The 13,444-nt window shown below is 45.2% G+C and overlaps 1 protein-coding gene across 6 annotated transcripts in view; it reads right to left on the bottom strand.

Moving 5' to 3' along the window:
• The window catches only part of HS3ST5 (heparan sulfate-glucosamine 3-sulfotransferase 5), a 254,478-nt gene that overhangs the window by 192,656 nt on the left and 48,378 nt on the right, over positions 1-13,444 (bottom strand). Inside the window, exon 1 of one of the 6 annotated variants that reach the window (XM_077902706.1) lies at positions 7,133-7,392. The exons of the other annotated variants lie outside the window; for them this stretch is intronic. The gene's annotated coding sequence lies outside the window, so the exon portion shown is untranslated. Of the gene's footprint in view, positions 1-7,132; positions 7,393-13,444 lie in introns of those variants that run through there. 6 annotated transcript variants of the gene reach the window in all.

Raw genomic sequence — 13,444 nt, 5'->3', positions numbered from 1 at the left:
TGGGTCCTCATCTCCTTGGCCATCCTGTGCCACAGTGTGATGCAAATCATGCCAACAGTTACTCAGTTACTGCCCCCCCCCCCCCCCCCCGCGGAATGCTCTGTGCGTATTTATTAGTTGAACGAATCGACTAATATTTAAGTAGTGACAGGGCCACAGAGTAAGGGTTCGGTAGCGTCATAACCAACAGGTAACTCATGCGTTTATGCCAAACAAGGGTACTCTTCGGACGAGCCATTGAAGAGCAAAAAGCACTCTTTCTGCACTCGCACAAATTCCCTTTGGGTAAAGGAGCCCATGATCTGCCACAGCTAAATCTCCAAAAGCTATGAGAGTAGAGGGAGAAGGAAAAAAAAAAAATCTCTGAGATTGGGGAAAGTTTCCAGGTGAAACACATCACAAGACCTCAGCACCGCTTTTTCAAGTTTCTTCCATGTAGCCCAAATTCCATAACACATGGGGCAATTCCGACAGCGAAGACTGGGGTCTAATGGGCACAAAGAGGCCTATTTTCTAAGCACATGCATTTGTCCCCTCCTTCTGACCTGATCCACTTAGCTCACTTTTGAGGAAGTACTTGCTCTTTCTCTACTTTACATTAAGGAAGTAATGAAATGGACTGATGTTCAGTTTGGGTTAGTTTAGATATTGTTGGAAGACATTACGATCCTTTGACTGCATTAGGACAAATCTCCGGTAAAGGCGCTACCCTATAAAGGGAAGAAGGATCCATTTGGCAAAGAATGAACATCAGGGAGACCTATTTGGGCTTTCCCTTTTCCCCAGATTGATTTTCCTTCATAGCGAAGGAAAGTGTACAGTCAGAATGTTTTCGATGTTTTATTTTGCTTTAAAACCAAGGAGAAAGGTCCAAAGGAATCCACAGGATTCACAGTTTTTCCAATTTGAAGTTGCAAATAATTGCCGAATTCCTTCCATCCCTAATAAGGATGATGCATTATTAATTTTTAATTCTTAATTAAATCCTTTTTAAGATTCTGCAACCCAGGGGTGGCTCTCCTTGGTTACACTATCAATAGCATATCGACTGTCAATAGTAAATAACGTAATAAGCAGAATTGGGGAAAAGGGCGGAACTGAATCACACTGCTTTTGCTTCTTTCCAATAGGAAATACCCAGCTGCTTACACGAGCAGTTACACAAGCAGTAACAGTAATTATAACAATAATAAAACCCTCTTTGTATAAATGCACATCTCAGGGTTTGTTTGTTTGTTTTTTAATCCTTCTTTTCTTCTTGGTTTTGCAATTTTATCATTTCTATCTGCTGAATAAATGGATACATTCCCGGGTTATGATGTCAGCTGCCCAGAATGTCCAACAGGCAAAGGCAAGAGGGAACAGTCGTTGATAAAGGAATTCATTCTCAACTGTTCCATGCTTGAGTACGTATGTGGAGAAATTCCACGGACTTCAGGAAAAGACAAACGCAGATTTTATTCAGGGATGTTCTGAAAGGGTTATTAGTTCCAGGAGTTTATTTCTATGTCCCTTCTCGAGGCCAAAGCGCTCTCATTCAAGGCTGCCTTGTCCAGGCAACGGTCTTAATTACGGAAGAGCAAATGATGACTTTCTAACATTTTACTCTCCTGTTTTAAAATATATTTTGAGGGATCCCTGGGTGGCGCAGCGGTTTGGCGCCTGCCTTTGGCCCAGGGCGCGATCCTGGAGACCCGGGATCGAATCCCACGTCGGGCTCCCGGTGCATGGAGCCTGCTTCTCCCTCTGCCTGTGTCTCTGCCCCTCTCTCTCTCTCTCTCTCTTTCTCTGTGACTATCATAAATAAATAAAAATTTAAAAAAATAAAATCTTTTAAAAAAATAAATAAATAAAATAAAATACATTTTGAAATCCCCCCAAACATGAGGTCACCCTGGTTATCGGTGATGAGAGGGCACCGTGGGTCTCCCCTCTTGCTCTGGGTGAGGGCCACGGGGATGGGCTTCGGGGCAGGCAGGTTAGCAGGAGAAACCCAAGACCATCAAACAGGCCACCCGTGACTGACAGCTGCGCCCGACTCTGGGGTTAAGTCAGGAGGGAGGAGCCCCAGAGGGGCCAGGGGCGGGCTTACACGCGCTCCTCAATTATTCTTATGAGATGTATACGGCTCCGAACGGGCACACCGCGCGGTAATAAAAAATACACCGAAATCAATAGCGATCCTTGCTGTTCGCTTCTACTTCTTGAATTTGAATGTAGGCAATTTAAGGCATTATTCTTTTTCTTGTCATTATTACTAATTCCTCTGCCCGAGGGTTGCATTTTCTGCATGGTTTTTGCTTTACAAATTCAACAGCCTTTCGAGGTCTGAGCCAAAACGAACGAAAATTTTCTCCCTGTATACAGTGAAACAAACGAAACCGAAAACGGAGGCGAATCGAGCAATTTGGGAGGAACGTGAGGTCTTTCTACAGTCATCAAAAAACAAAAAAAAAACAGGTATTTCAGTATTCTTTAGAAAGCGGGAAAGCGGGACACCATAGACTCTTAGCACAAACGGCCAACATTTTAATTGTTCATCAGCCGCATCCAGACTCCCGAATACCAGGCTCCGCTCGGAGGCCAGGGCTGTGGGCGGGAAGGGAAGGGGAGGGGAAGGGAGGGGAGGGAAGGGAAGGGAAGGGAAGGGAAGGCGGCCTGAGGCAGGGGCCACACCAGGAGGGGCGGGCACGGGCCGGGCCCAGCGCCTCTGGCTCCCACGCACCAGGCCTCAAAGCACACGCTCTTCTCCGAGCCGACGGGCCACGCGGGCGCTCTCAGGGCCTCCTTTAGAAAACCAGACGGAAATGTGTTCTCCACGTCGGAGGAGCGCGCGGCTCCCGAGGCCAGTCTGCCGGGGTCGGGGCAGCCTCGGGGCCTCATAAAGACGAGGCCCGCTTCCCCCCTCGGCCCACTATCCCCTCCGCCCGCTTCCCCTCCTCGGCGGCTTAGCCCCTTGGCTCCCATCCCCTCCTCAGCTCGGTGCTGCAGCCAACACTCCTGCACGGACGGACGGCGGCGCGCGGTGGGGCCGCCAGGGTGCAGGGCCCGGGCCCCTTCGCCTCGCGTGCTCCGGGGCGGCCGGGGGAGAGGCGGGCGGCAGCAGCACAGGCGGGCGGGAGGGCGAGGGCCCGAGACGGAGCAGGGCAGCCAGCGGGCGCAGGAAGCCCACGGGCCCCGAGGACGGGGGCGCTGCCACCCCCACCCAGCCGGGCGCACGGAGCCGCAGCGGTCCTGACGCCGGGCTCCCAACGCAGGGCGCAGTGTGAGCGCCCGCGGGGACCCCGGTGGCTCAGCGGCCGGGGTAGGTGCACAGGCCGCCGGCGCCGCTGCTCAAGGTACCGGCCCAGTCGCATCCGTTCGGCCAAATTCTCGTCAGGATCGGACTGTGAGCCGAGAACAAGAGCTCAGGTAGCATTTCACTGGGAAATTCGGGCCAAGAGATGTGTCCTAAGACATGGGGACCGCTTCTGCAGGTGACACACCAGATCGCGGCCGGCGATGGGCCCTGCCCATGCAGCTCGGTGTGGCACCTGACTTGTTTTTTCAAGATCTGATTTATTTCTTCATTAGACACACAGAGAGAGAGAGAGAGGGGCAGAGACCCAGGCAGAGGGAGAAGCAGGCTCCATGCAGGGAGGCCGACGCGGGACTCGATCCCAGGACCCCGGGGTCACGGTCTGGGCCAAAGGCAGACATTCCACTGCTGAGCCCCCCACTTAAGTTTTGATTTTATCTCATCTTTTCTCAGTAGTAAAACTTGGACAGGTACTAACAAGGGTAACAGGGCCCCTTCATTAGAATATGGATGATGCTTCCCAAAGCACACACAGTCCACGGGTGTGGGGCCCCATTCTTGGAAGGATAGTCCTGTGCAAGGCAGTTTGGTCCCAAAAGTCTTAAAAAGTCATCCTGCAAGTAAGGAAGAGTGTTCTGGAAGGCCACAGAAGCTTTCTGGCCAGCTTATCCATTGCTGGGCATAAACAAACTTCTTTTCTCCCCGGAGCGGTGGGCCCCGACTCCTTGCTTCTCATTTCTATCCTCCAATCCCTGCGGCCTGCAGGAGGGGGGCGCGGGAACCAGACGCCCAGGGACAGGTCAGCAGGGACGGAGGACCCAGGAGGCGGCGCGGCTCCCCTCTTCCTCCCACCTTCCTCAGCCGAGACCCGAGACCCGAGACCCGCTGTGAGGTCCCCGAGGGAGCGCCACAATCCGGCTCGTCTCAGGCTGGCAAGGCCTCCAGGGCTGCAGGGAGTGGTTTACTTGGGAAGGCCCTTGGCCGCCGCCGCCGCCGCCCCCCAGGAACCAGGCCGACCGTGAGCCTCGACCCGAAGCCAAGGGGACAGGACGGGGAGGCACAGGGAGCAAGTGCCCTAGAGGGGACACGGGCGCCTCGCACCGCGCCGGGCCAGAGCAGACCCGGAGCAGAGCAAGAAACAACAAAAAGCCCACCAGCCCGTCAGGTGCTGACGGAGCCTGGCACCCGGATCCACTGAAATCAAGCGGGATTCTCCGATGTTTCACGCGCGTGAGTTGAGGGAGAAGTTGACATTTGTCCTGGAAAGGATCGTACGTCACAGAAGTGATGTTCTGAAGAGCACATCCTCAGCGGGCGCGCGGCGCGTAGGCACGCGTGTCTACGAAATATCCCGAGACCCCTAAGCGCCTCATGTGAAGACATTAAGTGAAGAAGGACGCACGCTCTCCAGAATGAACTGCATATTGATGTAAAAAAAAAAAAAATTTTTCCCCCGTCTTCTTGTTTATTTTGAACGATGGCTTTTAAAAAAAATGTACTATGTGGCCACGGGCATGTCTGCGCTCACTGTTCCTTTTTCAAGCAGTCTCCAGCGTTGAATCCTGCATTCTTGCCATATGCCAAGGGTTAGGCCATTAATATGTAAAAGAAGCTGGTATCCAGAGAATTGACTTTATAATTGGAGAACACCAAAATAAACCCAACACTTCTGAACAATGCGGCGCCACAGCATCCCCGTTCTCTTAGGCTATTAGGCCATGTCCAATTTTCTCGGTCTGTCGGAAGATCCAGCTGCCTCCATGTGCCAGGGAAGCTTTAATTATGGTGACTTTTCCTCCCCCTGGAAAGCCTCTTCCTGTGGTTTGAAAGTTTGAATTATTCAAGCCCATGTTAATACACTGTCGCGAAGGCTCCGCTTGGCCCACGGAGGCGCGCTGGAACTGTTCTCTTTTCACAGATTTGATTTCTTTCCCACCCACCCTCCTCTCCTCCCTCCTCGTCCTTTCCTTTCTCATTCCCTTTGCTCCCATTGTTAAAGGCAAGAACCGGGGAGCCCCAAGCACTGATCATTCAACTCATGGAACTGCTTACGGCCTATCTCTTAGGGACTACTCGTGTCAAGTCCCAAGAAAAGGAATCTCTCAACTAAAAAGTTCCACAAGGATCAAGCTCCATTCCTTAACCCTGTTTTAGAAAAAGTCGTACAATTTATGTAATCTGTTGGCCAGCATTCCAGAGCCTTTAAATATACATCTCTTTAGGGGGTCCCTGGGTGGCTCAGCGGTTGACCATCTCCCGTTGGCTCAGGGCGTGACCCCGGGGTCCCGGGATCGAGTCCCACATCGAGCCTGCTTCTCCCTCTGCCTGTGTCTCTGCCTCTCTCTCTGTGTCTCTCATGAATAAATACATAAAAATCTTGAAAAAAAGATCCTTTAAAAAAATATGTATACATCTCGTCAAAAGAAGTTGTTAATTTGGTTTCACTCCTAACACAGAACCAGCCGGAGAACTCTAGATCGTTCCTGTGGAAGCTACAAAGAGTTAATATATGCGAATGCTGTTTGGAACCTAAATTCTAGATTCCAGTCCTTGATCAACGTTTTTAGGTTTTGCTTATGAAAATAGCAACCCTAGCCTTCTTCTATTCTAAGTTTTAGTCCAGATCTGAGTTGTCACCGTGGCTTCTCTGTAACCAAAGTCAGCATCGAGATGCTCTGTGGCATCCCTGGATGAAGGGCTGCCATGAGTTCCAGGCTCTGTTCATTATTCACCACCTGCCAGGCCTCTCAGAGGCTTAATTTTCTCTTCTATGCGGGGATCCCCAGGTGGCTCAGCAGCTAAGCATCTCCCTTCGGCCCAGGGCGTGATCCCGGGGACCCGGATCGAGTCCCACATCGGGGTCCCCAGAGGGAGCCTGCTTCTCCCTCTGCCTGGGTCTCTGCCTCTCTCTCTGGGTCTCTCAGGAATAAATAAATAAAATATTTAAAAATAATTTTCTCACCTATGAAAACGGAGTAGCAATATAAACACTATTGAGAACCTGGAAAATTCCAACAGGATTGTATTCAGCAAAGTGTTTTTTTTTTTTCAAAACTCAGAAGTAGTATATAAACTAAGATGTCTTCGCTATGATTTTTTTCATGTAATGAGAGAAACACCATCTTTGGTTTATACTCCAAGTCATTCAGTTAAATAAATAACGTTTTAGAACCCTTTCTTCCGTGTCTGTGTGCTCACAGAAAGAAGTTGCGGGGTTTACGGTGCAGTGGGATTCTCTCCCTTTTATGCACATTAAGTCTGTTTTTAGGGGGGAAAGGGAAAAAAAAGGCAGCGAAGAAAAAATATGCTACACAAGTTTTCTAGTTAATGAGCCAGAGAGCTTGTGAAAGTTGCTGCTGATACTAAGAAAAATGCTCTTAGAAACTGGGATGAAAAAAAAAATGATCTCTCTTCAAAAAGAACCCCCAATTTTTTAATTTTTTTAATGCCCCCTCCCAATTTTTTTTTAGCAGTGGGTGAAATATTTAGACAGAAAACACAGACATAAAGAACTTAATAGTGCATGTGTCTCTGGGATTGGAAAAGCTGGAACCCAACCCATTGCACCAGTTGGAGTGGATCTCCCCGTGCACCGCAGACCCTTGGATGCGAACTGCTGTCGGCCTCTGAGCCACCAGGAATCTGGTCTTAAACATTCAATGTCAAGAAAAACAAAACAGAACTCTAACCCCACCTTTAAAGGTGACAACAAAATGACTCTGTGCTCGTGCAGTATCCCCTCGAAACTGCTTGGTCCGCCCTATACAGGGAATTTAAGACTCATTAAAGAAGTTTAAAGTTTCACACCGAATCTATATGGACTCCATTTCTCACCTTGACAGCGGGGTCTTCGTTGACGAGTCCGTTCAGCATGTTCGTGCTGGAGGCTTTGTACTATGCTGGCCCATTCCTTGACAAAGGCAGTTTTTCGGGTGCTAATTGCAGAGTTGTTGCAAGTCAAATATTTTTAATGCTTTCTTAAGTGTGTCCTTTTCTTACGGTGAGAAACCAGTCGTGAAATCATTCACTACCGAAGAACGGTGCCAAATGTTGAGCAGCTATGTCTGGACCGAGAGACATCTAGTCTCAGGCACAACTGAGAACCAGAAAATTCTGTGATCACTTTCACCTGTGTGTCTATCTCCTCAACAGCAACCCAAGGCGAATTTTGAATTTCCAACTCCTGAAAGTCTGGGCCAATGACTCTTGGAGCAAGAGAAAAGAAGAGCTGAGAAGTCCTTTACTATGAGTGTCGCAAAACCTTAGGACATTTTCCATAATAAGTGGTGGGAAGCAAAAATTATGTATTAAGAGTTTATAGCTAGACTAAACTTATCTTGTAGAAGTAAAAAAGTAAATCTTAAGATGTTTTTCTCTGATATACACACGTGTGTACACAGATGCACATGAACAGCCGATTTAAGGGAAAAATTACTACATTTTATCAAGTTAAATTAGGTCAGAAGAGAGAGAGAAAAAATATCCATAAGACTAAAATTCAGGTTGGTGTGCAGCTCCAGTTCATCTCTATATACATTTACAGGACCCATTCTCTAAAGTGCTAGACTGTTCTATCTGCATATCATTCTCATACATATACCAGTTTAATGACATAAAAGACACTGGCTAGTAAATATCTGAATGGTTATTAGCCAAGTATGTCGTACTGTATTGATTAATTTGTATAATAAATAAAAATAGAGGATAACAGGCATGTTAAGTTCTACTGGGAAGAAGCTTGTTTCCTCTCCCAATTAAACGTCTCAGATAAATTGTTAATTTCCATTCTTCCCTTTTTTAGACTAACCTGGAATTTCAAACAGTGACTTACTAAATTCTTTTCCTCAAGCGTAGTTTTTCTTTTCGCATTTTGTTATTCACTCTCAATTAGAAAAAATAAATTTAGAAAGAAACTTAGAAAGTTATAACAAATGACAAAAAAGTCTGTCTTAATATTTATTATAAATAACGTGTTGAGAAGAAAAACTACCTACATTTTTGCCTGCTACCCTTACTTCTGTGGAGCTGTTAAGATCTTAGTAACATTCCAATTTTAATGCATTAAGAAAAAGATAAAAATGAAATAACAACTAGACTAGAACAGTTGTGTCTGTTTAGAAGATGTTAAAGATGACTGGAGTCATGCTTAAAGATTTCTAACATAAATTACTGTGTTAGCCCTTTTTTATTCTCATTTAAACAATATATGTAGGCTTTATTCGTGTGCATTTTAGACAATTTAGAGAATACAATAAAAATGAAGAACAAGAATTGCTTTTAAGCCCAATTATCCAGAGATAAAGCACTGTTAATATCAAGCATTAATAATAATATAATTATAGCTAAACTGATCACCTACTCTCTGTATCAGTCTCACACACACACATACACAATATATATTTGAAGCAAAATATATAATTTAGAACGGACTATATGTATAAAATCATCATCTCCATTTTGCAGATGAGGAAATTAAGGTGCAGAGATGATTTAGCAACTTCGTCAGAGGCAGAGTTCACATGTTTAATAAGTAGAGAAACTGGGATTTGAAGTTGGGCCCTCCCCAAGACTGTGATCACAGCCACAACTCTGTTACACGGGGCTTTTCTCTGGGTGTATAAAAAGGGACTGGAATTCATACATACTGTTTTATAGTCTGTTTTTCGTCCATGTAACATACTCTGAACCTCTTCTCAGATCATGAAGCAATCACCTACCAGGGCACTTGGAAAAGCAGCGTACTGACAAGTGAGAGACCCTGTAGTATAGCTGTTGCTGGCCCAGACAAGAAATGCTGTTTTCTGACATGTATTCAAATCAAGCAAACATCACCCTCTTTAGGCAAACAGAAATTATCATAGCAAAACTGACCAATGATCTGCTCAGTCCAATATCCTATTTCTGAAAATGCCCAACGCTGGCTATTTTGGCAGGAGACATAAAATCCCCCATAAAGTACCTAATTGTGTGATTCGCCACAGTGAGATGAAAATTTCCCCTTCGTCCAGTTTCTCATCTTCTCCCACCTAAATGCTTTAGAGGGAATAGTCCTTGAAATTTTATCCTACTGAAACCAGTCATGTGTGAAGATGTTATTTTAACACATTCATACACGCTCACATATGCACTATAAATACAAAGTCATGAGTTATTCCTGGGTAGCTTAAAAAATCCAGAAATAATTGTACCTACTTCTATAAATACATAATATACCAAGCACATATACATAATTAATCCATTACATTTATAAGAAAATATCTGCCAGGTAATATATAGTGCCAGTGAAAACAACAGGTAAATAGCATTCAATAAAATAATCCTTTCCTCCATTAACAATGTATTGTAAAAACATTTTTTTTTTCTTTAAGGGAGGGAGAGGGGGAAGGCAGAGGGAGAGAAAAAATCTTAAGCAGGCTCCCCACCCTGGTGTGGAGCCCAATATGGAGCTTGATCTCACAAGCCTGAGGTTATGACCTGAGTGGAAATCAAGAGTTGGCACTAAACCCACGCGCCCTTAAAAACACATTCTTCAAGCAAGGTAACCAAAGGGCAATTCTTGAGTGGCAACATTCATCGGGTGTATTTCTTCACAGTGCAAATCAGAAAACCAACGCAATCGTATATTTTAGTTTGTTGTATATATACTCAAAGTCCCATCACCCACTCATACTATAGTGTACTTAGAATTTAATGGGGTTCTAAAAATCTCACCAAGTATAGTGGCAGGGTAGCCAGGACGGCAGGGATACTTAAGGGCTTAACAAAACAAACAAAAAACTCTTCTTTGAAATCTTGTCTTTCTCTAATAAGAGCCTGGTATCATCTACTTCCTGCCTCTTGGAACACCTGCTCTTAGAGCCCTGAGCGGCCATGTGGAGATAGGCAGATAGACAGACAGAAGGATATTCAGATATAGACACACAGACTTATGACCCAAGGCCCAAGAGCTTTGAGAGTCTGAGTGAATGATTATCGTTGGCTGGACAGACTGCTAAAAATTTCATGCAGAAGAAGGCCCCTACACTGTATTTCCAGCCCCATGCATCTCTAGAATTTTTTGCTTGTCTCCTGTTGCCATCCCCCAAAACAACCAGGATATTAGATGTAGTCTGTGCCCAAGGATTTCAATAAAAGTAATTTTGTCCAATAGCGACGGGGATCATCGCCCTATCACCCTGGGGCTTTTCCCTGACCTAATCAGCTACTAATTAATCATCCTGACTTACCGTAATAGCACAGATCCGTACTTCCCTGAGAACACAGACCATACTTCATGAACTTTATATTTCAGATGCCTAGCACGATTCCTGGGGCAGAGAAGATGTTCAGTACATCTTCAGGAACAGGGCCTGACATGCATCAGGTCCTTGTTAAATGCTAGTTGGTGGAACATCTGGATGGATGAATGAATATTTTTAGCCATTGACCAAGTTTCTCTATTTAATGCCCTCTTCTATGTTTCAGTCTGGAATACACACATTTTAAAGTCTATTTCATGGGAGGTATCATAATAAAACACTGTGGTTTTTACACTGAAAATATATTCCTGGTATAAAGACAATTCGGTCACCATTTAAAGAAATAACACACGTTGAATACCCATCAGTACTATTTATAAATTGTTCCTTGAGTAGGAAAAAAAAAATGCTGCCACTGCTTCCAAATCAGCAAAGTAGACAGCCAGTAAGTCCAAGAGACATGTAAATATTATACGTATGTAAGAACAACTAACTCTGGGCATTTATCTTAAAAACTGAAGACATAAAGTTCAAAGTTACCCAATCAATTATCTTCCTCTTACTGTTTTAACTTTTTTTTTTTTTTAAGACTTTATTTTTAAGTGCACCCAGTGTGGGCCTCAAACTCACAACCCCTGAGATCAAGTGTCACGTGCTCTCCCAACTGAGCCAGTCAAGCGCCCCTCCCTCTTGCTATTTCCAAGGGGCTCCAGGTAAGCACTGATGGAGTTAATTTACCACGATTCTCCCCTGCCCGTGACATCTTATTTCCCCTCAGGTAAGCGAAAGAGAAGCTACTCCAGGAGGCTGGTTTCCTTATAAATCTGCAGATGATGAAACCTTGAGTCAATCATAACCTTGTTTCAGTTTGTCAGCTGAGGACATTAATACCTGTCATGTATCTCACTCTCAGGAAGACCCTGGAGAGCAATACTTTCCAACGCTCGCCCTGCAAACATGTTCTACAAGTGCGAGTTTTACACTTTGCATCATTACTTAAGTGATGGACAGATCGAAATCTAAAGGAGTAAACAAGGTCTGCTTCCGATTTTCCAAACTTTCTTTCTATGAACTTTGAAATCAAAGCTACACACCTGGGGATCCCTGGGTGGCGCAGTGGTTTGGCGCCTGCCTTTGGCCCAGGGCACGATCCTGGAGACCTGGGATCGAATCCCACATCAGGCTCCCGGTGCATGGAGCCTGCTTCTCCCTCTGCCTGTGTCTCTGCCTCTCTCTCTCTCTCTCTGTGACTATCATAAATAAATAAAATAAAATAAAATAAAATAAAATAAAATAAAATAAAATAAAAAAACAAAGCTACACACCTTACGCTCAAGGTTACCTCTCTCGACCACGGCGGTCAATTAAGCACGAGACGTCCAGTGGGCGATCGGCAGCCAGCCCTGGGTATCAACCAGTGAGCACTGTATGTGCAATAAAACATACACTAGTCTGCCTGATAAAGAACAAAAGGAGTTCGTTTCCTTTATGACAATGATATACAAGCTCTGAGGAGCCTAAAACACTAACGACATCAACCGATAGAAGAATTCTCTGTCCTTCGGAGTCAGTGAAATGCAGCACAGTGACAGGTGGCATCTTTCTCTAAGTTTCCTACTTGTGTCCTATTTGAAAATGGTCAGAGAGAGATTTATATGACATACAAGGGTGAGGGGGTTTTATTTTCTAATTTCAACTACAATCACATCTTTAGAATCTAATTAACGCGTCAATGCAATCTTTTAAAAGACACATAAAACACCGTAGGATCAGCTTTCAAAAAGTGTGCCCTGTGCCAAATGCACTGGCTCCTGCCTTCAGCAGTGCAGGCTGAAGAAGTCCAACGGGTCAATCCTTTGTTCTTTTCTAGAATCCCAGAATAACCAGGAGTCAATTATGTTTAAGGGGAGCATTCAGAGTGCTTTACAGAGAGCATGGTTTAAAAAAAACAAATAAACTAGAAGCCCCATTCTGGAATTTCTTCTATAAATTATGTCCCTTCTGATCAAGATCAGACAGAACTGGACTCCTGACAGAGGAGATCACACAGAAAGAGGTAACGCCAAAAGGGATTTTATTTTCTTCAAGGTTGTTCAATTCCACAGTCTCCTGTTCCTCACCAGCCTTGTCCTAAGAGAATTCACACTACCATGAATAATTTTTTTCAAAGTCATTTGAATACCAGATGGTATATCAAAGTCGATGCTAAATTTTTCTTTTGAAACATAGGCTCATCGGGAACGCATTTTTTTTATTTCTAAAGCTACAACTTCACAATTACTAGGTGCCATTTGTATTGGTACTGTCACATCCGCCTAAGAAAGTTAAGAAAAAAAAAAAGAGATAGTATTTTTTTTACAAGAGTTGTGTGACTCATTTTTTTTCCTTTTTATTTTTTATTTCTTTTTATTTATTTATGATAGTCACAGAGAGAGAGGCAGAGACACAGGCAGAGGGAGAAGCAGGCTCCATGCACCGGGAGCCCGATGTGGGATTCGATCCCGGGTCTCCAGGATCGCGCCCTGGGCCAAAGGCAGGCGCCAAACCGCTGCGCCACCCAGGGATCCCTTTTTTTTCCTTTTTAAAGAGAAACCATTAACCTCCATGGGGGACGCTGTCAATTATTAAAAAAGAAAAAAAATCTCCTCACTGTTGCTCCTCATTGCCGGATCAAGTAGCAAGTGTGAAACTGGGTCTGGGGACCTAACAGGGCCCAGTGATGGGAGGTCAGCCCTACGCAGCCTCCTTTAGGCACGATTCTTTCTGTCCTCTGTCAAATGGGCTCTTCTCAGTCCGCTGTCCAAGGCAAGGCTGACCGACACCTTGCTCCCCTGGAGATGAACCAAGTCTCTACGTAGCTGGGTTCAGTCCCACCGGCCCTACCCTAAGCACTCCCGTGTAACTACTG

This window comes from Canis aureus, chromosome 7 (genome assembly GCF_053574225.1).
Source record: "Canis aureus isolate CA01 chromosome 7, VMU_Caureus_v.1.0, whole genome shotgun sequence".
Classification (NCBI taxonomy): Eukaryota; Metazoa; Chordata; class Mammalia; order Carnivora; family Canidae; genus Canis; species Canis aureus.
The sequence above is the reverse complement of the archived record's forward strand: the minus strand, read 5'-3'. Positions and strand labels throughout refer to the sequence as shown.